A 12805-nucleotide genomic window follows, 5' to 3' on the forward strand; every position below is an offset into this window, starting at 1 on the left:
TTTGATACGCTATATGTCATACTTGTACTGAAAATACCAGCACATATGTGTGTGTGTGTGTATGTCTTTGTGCTTTCTTGATAATTTTCATGCAAATTGGCTTTAGGGTGGAAGTTATATTGCTGTAAAATGCTACCATTCAAAGGAGTGCCACTGTCATTTCACTTCAAACGGCAATAGCAATAACGACAGGAGCAAGACTTTCATCCTCTACCTCTAGCAGTAGAACATCCACTGACTACTAACCTCACAGGTAGAAAAACAGGATCCAAAATCTTTTCCAAATTGTTTTCATTGTTAGTAGAATTGAAATTGTTGCCTTGATGCTTTCACATCATTGGGTTTTTGTTGGCTTTGGATTGCAACTGGCCAAAAGATTATGAAAGCAATGAGTCCGAATGTTATAGGAGAAATGCAGAGACTAGAACACAAAAGGGGAGTAACTGTGCCTTAGAAGAACTGTCAGAGAATGAGAGGTCATTCTAGAAAAGGCTATAAATTAAGAAAATGGACAGATAGATATCTGTCAGCAAAGCTGTTTCTGTAAGCCCTGTCTAACCTTTYTCATTGTGGATGTGCCTGCCTGGCTGCAACAGCTCATTCTGACTGAGGCAGACTACATGACACTTGCAGGGGTAACCGTTGTCAGCAGCAGAGGGAAAAGCTTCRTAGCAGAACTCTTGTCTTCTCCTCTCTTCTCCTCTCCTTTGCTTTTCTTTCCTTCTCTCTCTCCTCCTAATATTGTTCACTGAGAGAAGACTTCATTGTGCATCAACCGGGATGTATCTTTAGAGCTTTAGTGATACAGTCTTTTCCCTATTTTTTGCAGTTTTCAGACTCTGGAAAGTGCGTGGTGACAGCAGTGTTGCTGCTTTTTCCAAAGCTCTGGCTGTACTGGGCCTTTCATGAACTATTTGCCTGCAGGACCTCTGCTGTCTGCCTTCCAGGGTCACTTAATTTATTACAAGGCAAGATCTGATAAAATGCCTTCTTCAACAATGCAGATGTTCTGATGGTGGCAGCCTGATGTTCCACTGACTTACTGGAGATCACCAAAAGCAACGGAGGGGGGATTGCTTAGCACTGCATGAAATGATTTCAAACCAAAAAGACCATTTGGTGCATGTTAAAGGAGTGATGAACACAGAGCTCAGCTGTCCCAAACCCTAAAGCTACATTTGCACTTTATCCTGAATAGCAGTTTGAAAACTTGATCAGACTTTGCGAAGTGACCTGAGATGGGTGTTGAGGTTCGCTCTGTTGTGAGTTGAATCTATTTGATAGATTTCAGTGAATGTTTGGATTTAGTGGGAGGGAGATTTGGTTTCAGCTCTTCCGTAGCAGGCTTCTGGCATTCAGTCTGGAAAGGCTACTGGAGAGTGGCAGACAGACATGCTCTTCTAGATCTAGTCTTGCTGTTTGGAGACTTTACTACTGCTGCAGAGTTCCACTAATGGAAAGATTCATATAAGCACTTTAATGCTGAGGTAGCTCAAACCACTTTCAGTGGTAAGTCTAGCGAAGCTGGATGAGCTCGTTCACAGGAAGTAGCCTAGCTTTGGTGCAGACAGCTCTTCATCTCTCCATTTGCAGTGGTTAGTGAGAATAATAAAACCATGTGAAAATCAAAACAACTTGCGTTGCTAAAGGATATGATTTTTAGGCACCAAGCACCTTTCTGGAGAAGAGAGAGATACAAAGGGAGCCAGAGAGCTATCACATAGATTGGTGTGAATCCAAAGTAATTCTACAGATTTCAACAGTGGCTCTACATTTTCACCAGTGGGCGTGGGAGCAGAACTTGTCCAAGAAGGAAGCCTTTAAGTTTGTACAAAAGGCATTTAACCCTAAAGGCATTCTCATCAGTCAACCTGCCTGTGTGGATTTTGAAAAATCAACTCCCTTGGACAATTGCAGAGGCAAAACTGAAACATAATGGTGTACTTGAATGAAAGTCAGTGAAAGATTGGCCAGAGTACAAGTCCTCATTTGTCACATCCCTTGCAAATATACTTTAATTGTTTTCATATTTAAATGCTCAGAATCAGCCATAATAAATGTAAATGTCACATTGCTGAGAGATTTCCAAAAACAAGAAAGCTCTCTGAAGCRTGTGGTGAGTTATTGCCAGTTCCTAATGTTCTCTGCAGAACCACAAAAGGGCAAGGATCAGTAGGAGGACGAATCAATCATGTCTGGCTAAAGTCTCCCTGACTTCAAAAAAAGAAAAAAAAAAGTGTTAGTTTGTGGTGAATCAGTTAATGAACAAATGTGCTATCTAGGTTTTTGGGGGTTGCTTAAATAGGTGGGAATTACAGTTAAGAATTGACTACTGCCTTGCGATTTGCATGTGGAGTTTTAGTTCTGTTTATTTTTTAGTAGATAACAGGTGTATGTGATTGATCTTTTTCCTCCCAAAACATGACAGAGGAAGTTTTCCTCTGCACAGATCTGTTCCTTTACCTTGGTGATAAGTGATTAGGGATAAGTGATTAGTGATAAGTGGTAGATGGTAAGTGATTGTACACCAATGTACGCAGCATGGGGGATAAACAGGAGGAACTGGAGATGTGTGTGTGGTCGCAGGGCCATGATCTCAGTGCAATTACAGGGACATGGTGGGATAGCTCACATGACTGGAATGCTGTCATGGGTRGCTATGTGCTTTTTAGGAAAGACAAGCCAGGAAGATGAGGTGGTGGAGCTGCTCTTTATGTGAGAGAGCAACTGGAATGCATTGAGCTCTGTCTCCCATAACATCCTCCTCCATAAGSTTAGGAAGTGCAGGCTGGATGAGTGGACAGTGAGGTGGATTCAGAACTGGCTGAAAGGCAGACCTCAGAGGGTTGTCATCAGTGGCATGGAGCCTAGCTAGAGGCCTGTGGCTGGTGGCATCCCCCAGGGCTCAGTACTGGGTCGCATCCTGTTCAGCTTCTTCATCAATGACCTGGATGTAGGGACAGAGTGCCTCCTCAGCAAGTTTGCTGATGATACCAAGCTGGGAGGAGTGGCTGACACACCTGAGGGCTGTGCTGCCRTTCAGAGAGACCTGGMCAGGCTGGAGAGTTGGGCAGAGAGGAACCTCCTGAGGTTCAACAAGGGCAAGTGCAGGGTCCTGCACCTAGGGAGGAATAACGTCGTGTACCAGTACAGGTTAGGGATTGATCTGCCGGAAAGCAGCTCTGTGAAGGAGCTGGGAGTGCTGGTGGGTGACAAGTTGACTATGAGCCAGCAATATGCTCCTGTGGCAGGAAGACCAGTGGTATTCTGGGGTGCATTAGGAAGACTGTTRCCAGCAGATGGGGGTGATYCTGCCCCTCTACTCAGCCCTGGTGAGGCCATATCTGGAGCACTGAGTCCAATTCTGAGCTCCAAAGTAAAAGAGAGACATGGAGCTACTGAAGAGAGTCCAGCTTAGGGCTACAAAGATGATGAAGGAACTGGAGCCTCTTCCCTATGGGGAAAGGCTGCAAGAGCTGGGCCTGTTTAGCCTGGGGAAGAGAAAACCGAGGCGATCTTATCAATGTGTACAAATACCTTAAGGAAGGGTGTCAAGGGGATGGGGCCAAACTTTTTTCAGTAGTGCCAAGTRACAGGACAAGAGGCAACAGGCACAGACTGAACCACAGGAAGTTCCACCTGAACATGAGGAGGAATTTCTTTCCTGTGRGAGTTTCAGAGCCCTGGAACAGGTTGCCCCGAGAGGTTGTGGAGTCATCTTCTCTGGAGATATTCAAGGTCCGCCTGGATGCAACCCTGTCTAACATGYTCTAGGTGACCCTGCTTGAGCAGGGAAGTTGGACTAGATGATCTCCAGAGGTCCCTTCCAACCTCAACCATTCTGTGATTCTGTGATAAAAAGTTCTATTTGCTATGCTGTATCTCAATACTTTACTTACTGCTCCCTGTGTAAACACTTCCCACGTTTTTTCTAAGGGACACGTACAGCCCCCTATTCTCTTTCTTCCAAGCTTTGTCACTAGATATTTACTGAAAAGAGGAAGAGATGGATTTTTTCCTTGCTGTTAGAGGAAGTTTTGTAAAGGTCAGAAGTCTAGTGGATGTCATCACTGGCTTTTGTAGTACACTTTAAAAAAAATGGCTTGGCTTTACATTGTTTGTGGCATTCCAATGTGTAATTAATCACACAGGAACAATTGGCAAAAATAAGATATTTTGGAACTGTTAATTTTAGGTGTGCATGCCAATTACAGATCACTAAGCAAATCTGTAGTTTCCAGGTGAATTGGAAAATAYATAGATCTGAAAGCTGAATATGTGTCTTGCACTAGAAGTGACTGTGGCTTATCTGGGCCAGTACATGTACAGGAAGAAATCAGGGCAGCAGCAGGGAGGGGAAGAAGAGAGAGAGAGAAACAGAGAGGGAAAACTGGGACATGAGATGATCATGTCTGGGATTAGAAACATGTTCTGCAGAGAAGGGAGGAYAGATAACAAATCAAAATATGGGAAGGTAAAAATACAGAGACTGAGAAAATAAGAAAAAAAGTGTTTCTGGTTGACAATTGCCATTTTTGCTTTGGAGTCACTGAATTGAGGCCAAGACTCAACAAAGTCTTGTTATTTCTCTGCTGTTAGCAAGTATTCATGATACCCTGTGGCAAAATGTTTCATCTCTCCTTTTCCATTGCTGTCCAATGATAGTAACTTACTTTTGTTGTCAGTAAGCTGCTCAGCTCAAGTGATGCAGGCCTGTCCACAGGCTCTTCCGGGATATTGATACAGTAATGTAAGATGGAATTAGTCATTTGATTTAAAAACAAGAAGGAAAAGTCTCTTACTTACAGTCTTATAAATACTATTTCAAGATCCTGAAGTTAAGGAAAGCCAGAAATAGAGAGATTCAACTAAATAGTATCTTAGGATGTAACATRCATCCGGATTCAGGACCCCTGTGTCATTCAGTGCACTAGATGAGTTCTCTGGGGAAGGATCTGGAGACCATAGTTGATGGTGCATGGCTCTACARCCTCCGGCTCTCCAACTGGAGATATTGAGACACCTGGAGTGATTAAGGTGAAGTGCTGTAGAAAGATGAAAGATGGTCTTGTGGTTAAGGCAGCTGAACATCCTGAGTTTTTACTTACGGCAGAGTTTCTGCTTAGTGCTTCAGCCGCTTGCAAGTTGCGCATTCATTTCCTCAGTACTCAGTCGTGGCTCTGGAGATGGGCCCTGACGTGCACAAGAGCTCTGCCTCAGTCCCATAAAGCATAGGCTGCCCAAAAAACCCTGTGGCCTCAGATGTGGAGTACCCACTTTTGACATTAATCTCTCTGTGCCTTTGCTGTGGAGCAGTTTAACAGGTGCAATGCCATTATCAATTCTGTTGTAATGAGGAACATACAAAAGCCCCYGAGGAATTTAATATGCATGCATTCAAAGCAGTTTAAGTACCRTGCAGTAAATAAAGCATATAACCCTATGGTGAATGAAGGCTCATAGTGTGTCTCATGCTCATTGAAAGAGTCTGGGCTGCTTGGTTAGTGGGACTATATAATTAAAAGATGAACGCTAAAGAACTTGAATTAAAATTTCACAGGCAAACTTTACGTCTGGCATTCCATAACTTTTAAATGACTTTGCAATTTTAGCATTCCTTAAGAGTCATCCTCCATGCCAGCTGYGTCCAAGCAAATGTGTGCCCATGAAACTCTTTAACAGATAACTGTTGTGTAGCATGTCGCATTGCCTCAGTACCAGTCCATGTCAGAACATGGTAGCCAAGTTTCCTGTGTGTTTATATTTTGCAGCTTTCCCTTGTATTTAATAAGAAAACATAGATAAAATGAATGAAACCTTTCGAACAAGTCAGTTTTTAAAATATATTTTATGTGGGTCCTATAAATGTATATAAATGTCATAGAATAAATAGTAAATTCAAGTAATTAGTGATGAAATGGAGTTTGAGTTCTTTATAGCTTTTTTATGACAGGATCAACTCTGCCTGAACCATTTTTGACAAACCTGAATAAACGTTCCTGTCTTACAAGCTTCAATAATGGAGATTCATGCATAACAGCTTCTTTAGGAAGTCTGTTTCAGTTACTAATTTTCTCTTCCTTTCTATATTCKCCAAATACAGCGTGTGATAAATGTATTCTCATGTTGTTCTCAGCATTTATAATCTCATTACCCAATAAGAAAGCGCAAGATTGTACATTTAGGTTTCCTAAACGTAGGGCATTACTCTGTAATTTCCGTGGATGCCTGCAGTACCGCTGGATCTCTGCTGATTGGCATGCCACTTAATGATGCTGTTTGCAAGACAGTTTTCTAATCAGCTGCGTGAACACTCATCAGGAGCATGGTTCTTGATTTAAAGCAGAGGAGTTGGAGAGAAAGATACGGTTTGTTTTGCTTGTAAAAACAAACAAAAAAAAAACAAATCATCAGGTTTTTCTATCTTATAAAGTGCTGGTATAGTAAAAATTCAGCACAATTATAGAAGTCTTTTGTATCATAAATCTAAATTAAGCATTTAAAAACTTAATCTCTAAATTAAAGCTGCAACATGAATAARTCAGTATTTTTCAGGGTATTTCCTTAGTGTATTTTGAAATAAGGTTATGTTAGCTTAAAATTTAACATTCTCTGTTGTAACTGGTGGTATATTTTCAAACATCGTTTAATAATAATAACATKTTTCAGTGTTGTAGATGGCATGATGGGCCTAGTCAGTGGAAGCTGAAGCATGGTCAATTTTTCAGTTGTTTCACATGTGCAATATTAGTTTTCATTCCAATTTTCAGACGAGAAATTCAGAAGAGGCCTGAAGATAGAAAGTTATAGATAGCTTTGTATAAGCTTAGCCACCCTCCTCCCACAAAACCTTCCGGTGTCGTTTTCCTATCTGTTTTATTCTGTTGTTCTGTAATAGATGCAATAATTTTAATTRAAAAAAGTGATAAGCTGGGTTTCCCGTGAGATGTGTCTGGCATGGAAAGAATTCATTATATGGTTTAAAAGGTTTTAACAAAATGAGCTTGAGATGACCTGCACAATTTTTGAATAGCTTTGATATATACAAGTGAAATATCTCTTCCAAGTTTATCCCCAATTAATTACTCCAAAACCCTCAAAAAAGCTTTGTCRTCTTGTGGTCTGTATATGCAATGTATGTTGAATTCACAGTGTATGAAGAATTCACGTTTTATGAAAACGTCAGAGCTTRCTACCGAGCTTGTGGAACTAACAGGAAAATTTCTTACTGACTTTAATATTAGAGAATCTTGCAGTGCCTCTGTGCCTTTCTCCACTAAATTAGGGTAATTTAAGCCCCTGATTCRTCAGAAGATTTAGGCATCTCTGTATTTTCATACATGTGACTAGTTCTATGGACTTTAATGGGATTATTCAGTGTGTAAAGTTAAATTTAAACGTGCAGAAATACTTACCACAAGTCAAACTCTGCAGAGGGAGATATAAACTTCAAAAATGCCTGAAATGGCTTTTCTGTATGTAAAATGAGGTGGTAGTAACTTTAATCTCAGTCTCCAGGGTTAGCTGTCAGTGCTGGTTCCTATTTGAATATCTCTGCTCCCTCACTAATGCTGTGAAACTCCCTTTTCTTAGCTTGGCACATTTTTTATGTATTACTGATTGGCTGTAGTAATTTACATGAATTCTTCTTGATTTTACTGTAGAGTRTCTGGGCAAAATATGAAGATGTGGCAAGACAAATGACTTGCAAATATTTCTCACATGTGGCTTCTTTACCTGTAGTTCAGCAGGCGTGGTTTCCCACCAATAGAGCTGTCATGTCCATGCATCAAGTAAATTTTGTACAATAAGTCAGGAGAAAAAAAAAACAAAAGGTTCTGGATAAATACCAGGGTTTTTGTAAACAGTCATAAAGGCTAGTTATAATTTGCAAAAGCGTTAGAGTGTTGTACACTTCTGCAGAGTTGTAAAAGAACAAAACACTTGGGATTTAGTGAATCAGCGGTAGTGGATCTCTCTCTTTTCTTTTTTTTTTTCTTTTTTTTTTTTTTTTTACTAAAAATTTGCCACACTTCTGTGGCTTTGTCTCCTGTATGTAGAGTAAGATTTTCAATCCAGGTTAAAGTTGTTTATGCTGCCAATACGAGGCACTCCCTAGGGAACAGGAAAAAATTTCTACATTATTTCTTAGGCTGGMGTGTGTGAAATACTAGCATGAATACCAGTCTTAGTAGCACCAGAATAATTAAATATTGTTCCATTTTAATTCTTTTAAAATAAGAAATGTTGATGTGTTCCCCTTGTAGCATTCCAGAAGCCTGCAGCAGCTTTTTGACAGTGGTGGCAACGCTGTGCGCAGCTTTTTGTTGTGAGCTTACGYGGAGACTTGTGTTGCCTGTTTGCAACATGCAGGATTGGCTCCTCAGAGATTGTGCCTGCCGCTCACTCTTCRCTGCTGCCTTTGGTTACCCAGACTGTTACGTTAATGCAGTTCTAGAACAGACCTGCAACATTTAAGACTTGTCTTTGATTTGGGGGAGTTTTCCTGCTAGCAATTAATTTGAGATCCCATATGCCTCAAATACTGAGGTCAGTGGATGTTTCTATTAGCTKGTATAATACCTCCAGAGCTGCTTTAGTCTTGCAGCTGGATTTGCCCCAGAAGAGTTTTACCGAATGTTGTGAAGTTCGCTGTCCTGCCTTGCGCCCTTCTCTGACTTCGGGGGTATCGATTCCTGACACGTTTTCCAGCCTTGGTTTTGTGCTGCTGTTTCCTGAATTTCTTTACCAGTTCTGTGCTGTGTCTCCTTTGCTGCCATTGTTCAACAAATCCTTCAGAAGTCACTGGTAATGAGGACAGTTCAAAACCCCAAAAAAGCCTCTAGTAATAGTTACCATGGCACGCAGCACCACTTGCTGACTCAGTGGGTAGCACAACGGGCTGGGCATACAACAGGAGGAAGGGAACACATCATTAGATCTCATTAGGATACTGTGCTGCTTCTCCTGCTGTTCGTYGTCTTAACTCTTTGGGGCAGGGGCAGTCTACTGCACTGGCTTTGTACAGTGCTCTCTGTCTTGCTTGGTAGTCAGGTACTACAGGGATAAACGTAATTGCTCACAACTGGGAGATGTCTTCTGGAATTACAGTGGAAAGTTAATACCATGGAGTGATTCCTGATTTTAAATGGGGGGGGGATGTTAGAGGCTGCATCTGGGTTATTATGCTCAGAAACTGTAGAGTGCAAAGAGAAGAAATTCATTGTTTAACAGACAGTGCCATCTACAGAGCAGGTTGGGCAGCCTGCGCTGTAATCGGTGTGCGTTGGGTCTTTGTGTCACAGCACAGCCGACACTGTGGCCAGAGAAGGTGTTTGAAGCTTTTTAGCAGACGCATTCAGGACTGGAGTATGAGGATGAAGAGAGCGCGTGCCAAGCAGTCGGAGAGCCCCGGGGGCTGCGTGCATGCGTGTGTGCTTGCCGATGTGCTGTGCTGTAGGTCCCGCYGCTTCAGCTGTCGCTCATGAGAAGCTGAGTCTGTTCCCCGTGATACCCACAGAGGCGGGGGTTAACTGTGACCTGCAATTCTCTGTAGACTCTGTAGACCAGGCTTGTTCCACAACACTCATTTTCAACTTTCTGTTACAAGCCTTAACTATTTTTTTCTGATCTGAACAGCTAATCGTAGAAATGCTGCAACTACAGCTAACTTTCGTAGCAAGAGCATGGCGTGCCACAGCCTGCTGGCAGGCATGGAAGTTGAAGGAGGAAAGGGACTGGAGAAGGAAAAATCGTTCTGGGATTATGTGGGATTATGTCATGAATGTTAGTTATAGTAAAGCTTCTCTGTAAATAGTCCTCTTTATTAAGAGTCAGTTAAAATTAAAAAAAAAAAAAAGAAATAAAAATGTCTCATATTACGCAGGGCATGGCATGCTGTAGAGAAAACCATTAGGTAGCAGTAGCATGTTAAGCTGGTGGGAATCACAGTATTGGTGTTGCGGGGAGAACTGGATATCATCTCCCAAATCTTTACAATATTCTTCAAACAAGCATCAATATTCAGGCTTGGTGCAGAAAGTTGGATATTATCAGATTACAAAAAGACATAAGAAGTGGAAGAGCACACAAATATCGATCACTCCACTCTCAGAGTCCATTACTTATGTAATATAGCAAAATTCTTCTGCAAATTAAGTTATATTCACTGCAGAGAAAACTCTTTTCTGTCCTCTCGAGCTCTTGAGTCAGGTTTTCCAAAGTTGGAAGCTATCTGACCTTTAAGCTGTCACTAGTCTAGGACTCAATGTTAGTAGCTTCAGTTTAGTGGAGTTGAAGAGCAGAAATGGGAAGAGAGAGCTGAGAATGATTTTTGCAGCCTGAGGAAGATAGGAAATAATTTTCTGGCAGGTGATCTTGCAGAGGAGAAGGGGGAGGGAAAAAAGAGAGGGATCTTGTTTTTAATAGCTAGATGTGAAATTCAGTATATTTAAAGTGCCAGCAGAGATAGACTACGGGGCTGAGTGTCTGAGACACCTGAAGTTGCACATTAAATACAGTTTGTCAGACTACTCTACCATTTCTCACTTGCACTGTCATAGTCAGTGCATGTGAGGGTGTAGGTGAGTGGGGGTGTATGTAAATAATAATTCCTCTTTATTTAATATACATTAAGCCTGAAAAGGGACAGAAATATGAGTTAGCAGAGTGCTACAAAATGTGAAGGTAATTATGTAGCAGTTATCCTCAACATTTCCATCTTTAAAGTGGTTTTGAACCACTTAAGTGCGGCAGTTACTGCAGACTGTGATTAGATAAATGGATGCAAATGGTAATTGTAACTGATGAATGATTGATGATGGCTTTATATGTTTATCATTATATACTGTTGTAAACACTTTCTTCCTCAGCAAGGATGGAGCCTGTAGGCAAGATGATGATGTATCAAATATGAATTCTAACAGTAATATTTTAAGACTGTGCATGGCTGGTGTTGCAGGGTAGGGTAACCACAGAGCTGATACCTGAATAACTGGTGAACGTTGCTGTTGGTGGCAACCAATGCAACTGAGCTTTTTCCAGCTATACCTCAGAGCCTGAATGTAAGGGCAGCCAGGAAGCAGCATTAATAGGAGAGAGGTGGAAACTGAGCGCTGCTGGATGGCTAGCTTTGGATGGGAAAGGCACACCAAACCACTAGTCCAAAGCAAAAGAGAAGACACCAGTTCCCTTCATTCTTACATTGTGCTTCCATGGTTCCTGTCTCCTTGACTTTCCAGCATCCTATCTCCTCAGGTGAAAGTCAGCCTTTGTGAATCTCCAGTRCCCTGTAGATCAGTAAGGTCTGCAAAGCATTTATAATGCAGTGTATGATGTCCACGGGAAGGAATACAGTATAGCCCCATTGTAGCAACCACCTGYGGCAAGTTTGTTTAGATAATGGGAACTTGATGGAAACAAGATAAACAAGCAGGTCCCTAGAAAAGCAGGGTGGGATAATGGAAGTTCACATCATCTGAATGTTGCTATAATTCTATTTGATTTGTCACCTGCCATTTGCTGATTATTCAACAATTGCAGAAACAACATTTGGTAACTAGATTAAATTAAAGGSATTTTTACTGCAGCAGCTTGAGTTTAATATCAGCTCGTTGTGTGTCATACAATGCAAAAAAATAACTCGTGGTAAGTAARTTACAGAGTAACTCTTCATTCTGCGTAAATTGTTCTCTTCACCGAGGGGAAAAAATAAGCAGAATATTACCAAAGAAAAGCCCCTGACCATTAGCAACCTCCACTCCCAGCTCTCTTTCTTTATATCACTTCACCTGCAGTGCTCAAATCTGTCTGTTATTTTTCCTATAGCATTGTAGAACTGACAGTGAACTTGCCAGCTTTTTTCTCATTTGCCTGCCCTTGTGCTTGTATAAGAGAAGTGAATTAGGTTCTGTTTTGTTGACCTTTTTAGATGCAAGTGAAGTGGTAGTCCTGTTTGCTTACACATCAAAGTGCTGCCAGTCTGTTGTCTGCATTAACCTTTGTGGAGCACCCTGATGGGATTGTTACCCTAGCACCAGCAAGGCAGATGCCAGAGCAAATTGAAAAGGGRTAAATTGGATGCCCTATGCAAAACAGCTCAGCTAAAGACATTCTTCTTGGGCGCTGGAGAAAAGGTATTTTGTGTGTATTTAAGTACTTAGCTGGGCTCTGAGTCCTGTAATTTGCTTAGCCAAACAACTTCAAAACAGATGGTTTCTAAATTTGGGAAAAATAACCATTTCAGTTTTTTCTCCCTGTGCAGTCTGCTGTTATGCCTTAGCACTGAAATTATTTGAAAATTAAACCAGAAAATAAAATTGGGATCTTTACCCACTGAATATTTATTTCAAGAACATACAATTTTTAGTATGTTCTAGGTTTTCATCAGCACATTTAGCCTAAGATTTGTTTATGCTCTGATTTAGTGTTCCTTGCTGCTTACTTGCATAAACACCACCAAATCAGTCAGCTGGAGTCACCAGTGTATTTAGCTCCCAGCTGCATTCACTAATAAAAGGAAGAATGACAAGTTTCCTCCTTTGCAGAGGAGGAAGTGGAGAAATATAAGGAAATAATTCATTGTGCTTGCACAGCACCTGCCACCAGCAATCTATGTAGGTACTTTACAAAAAGTAAATGCATTACCTAATCTTTTGTGGTAAGAAAATGCTACATTCTCATTTTGTTGATTGAGGAAACTAAGTCACCGAGCATTTGTCTTGTTTGAGATCATAAGTAAAGCTAATCAAAAACTGGAATTCTAGTGTTCTGGGGTCATTCTTTTATCCTAATGGAAGTAAATTAG

General features: G+C 41.1%; 1 protein-coding gene across 7 annotated transcripts in view; it reads left to right on the forward strand.

Annotated features, from left to right (window-relative positions):
- Window positions 1-12805, forward strand: part of TPK1 (thiamin pyrophosphokinase 1) — a 308411-nt gene that overhangs the window by 251040 nt on the left and 44566 nt on the right. The window lies entirely within an intron of this gene.

The sequence above is a fragment of the Rhea americana genome, unplaced genomic scaffold (genome assembly GCF_003343005.1).
Source record: "Rhea americana isolate MKP2758 unplaced genomic scaffold, rheAme1 scaffold_62, whole genome shotgun sequence".
Lineage (NCBI taxonomy): Eukaryota > Metazoa > Chordata > Aves > Rheiformes > Rheidae > Rhea > Rhea americana.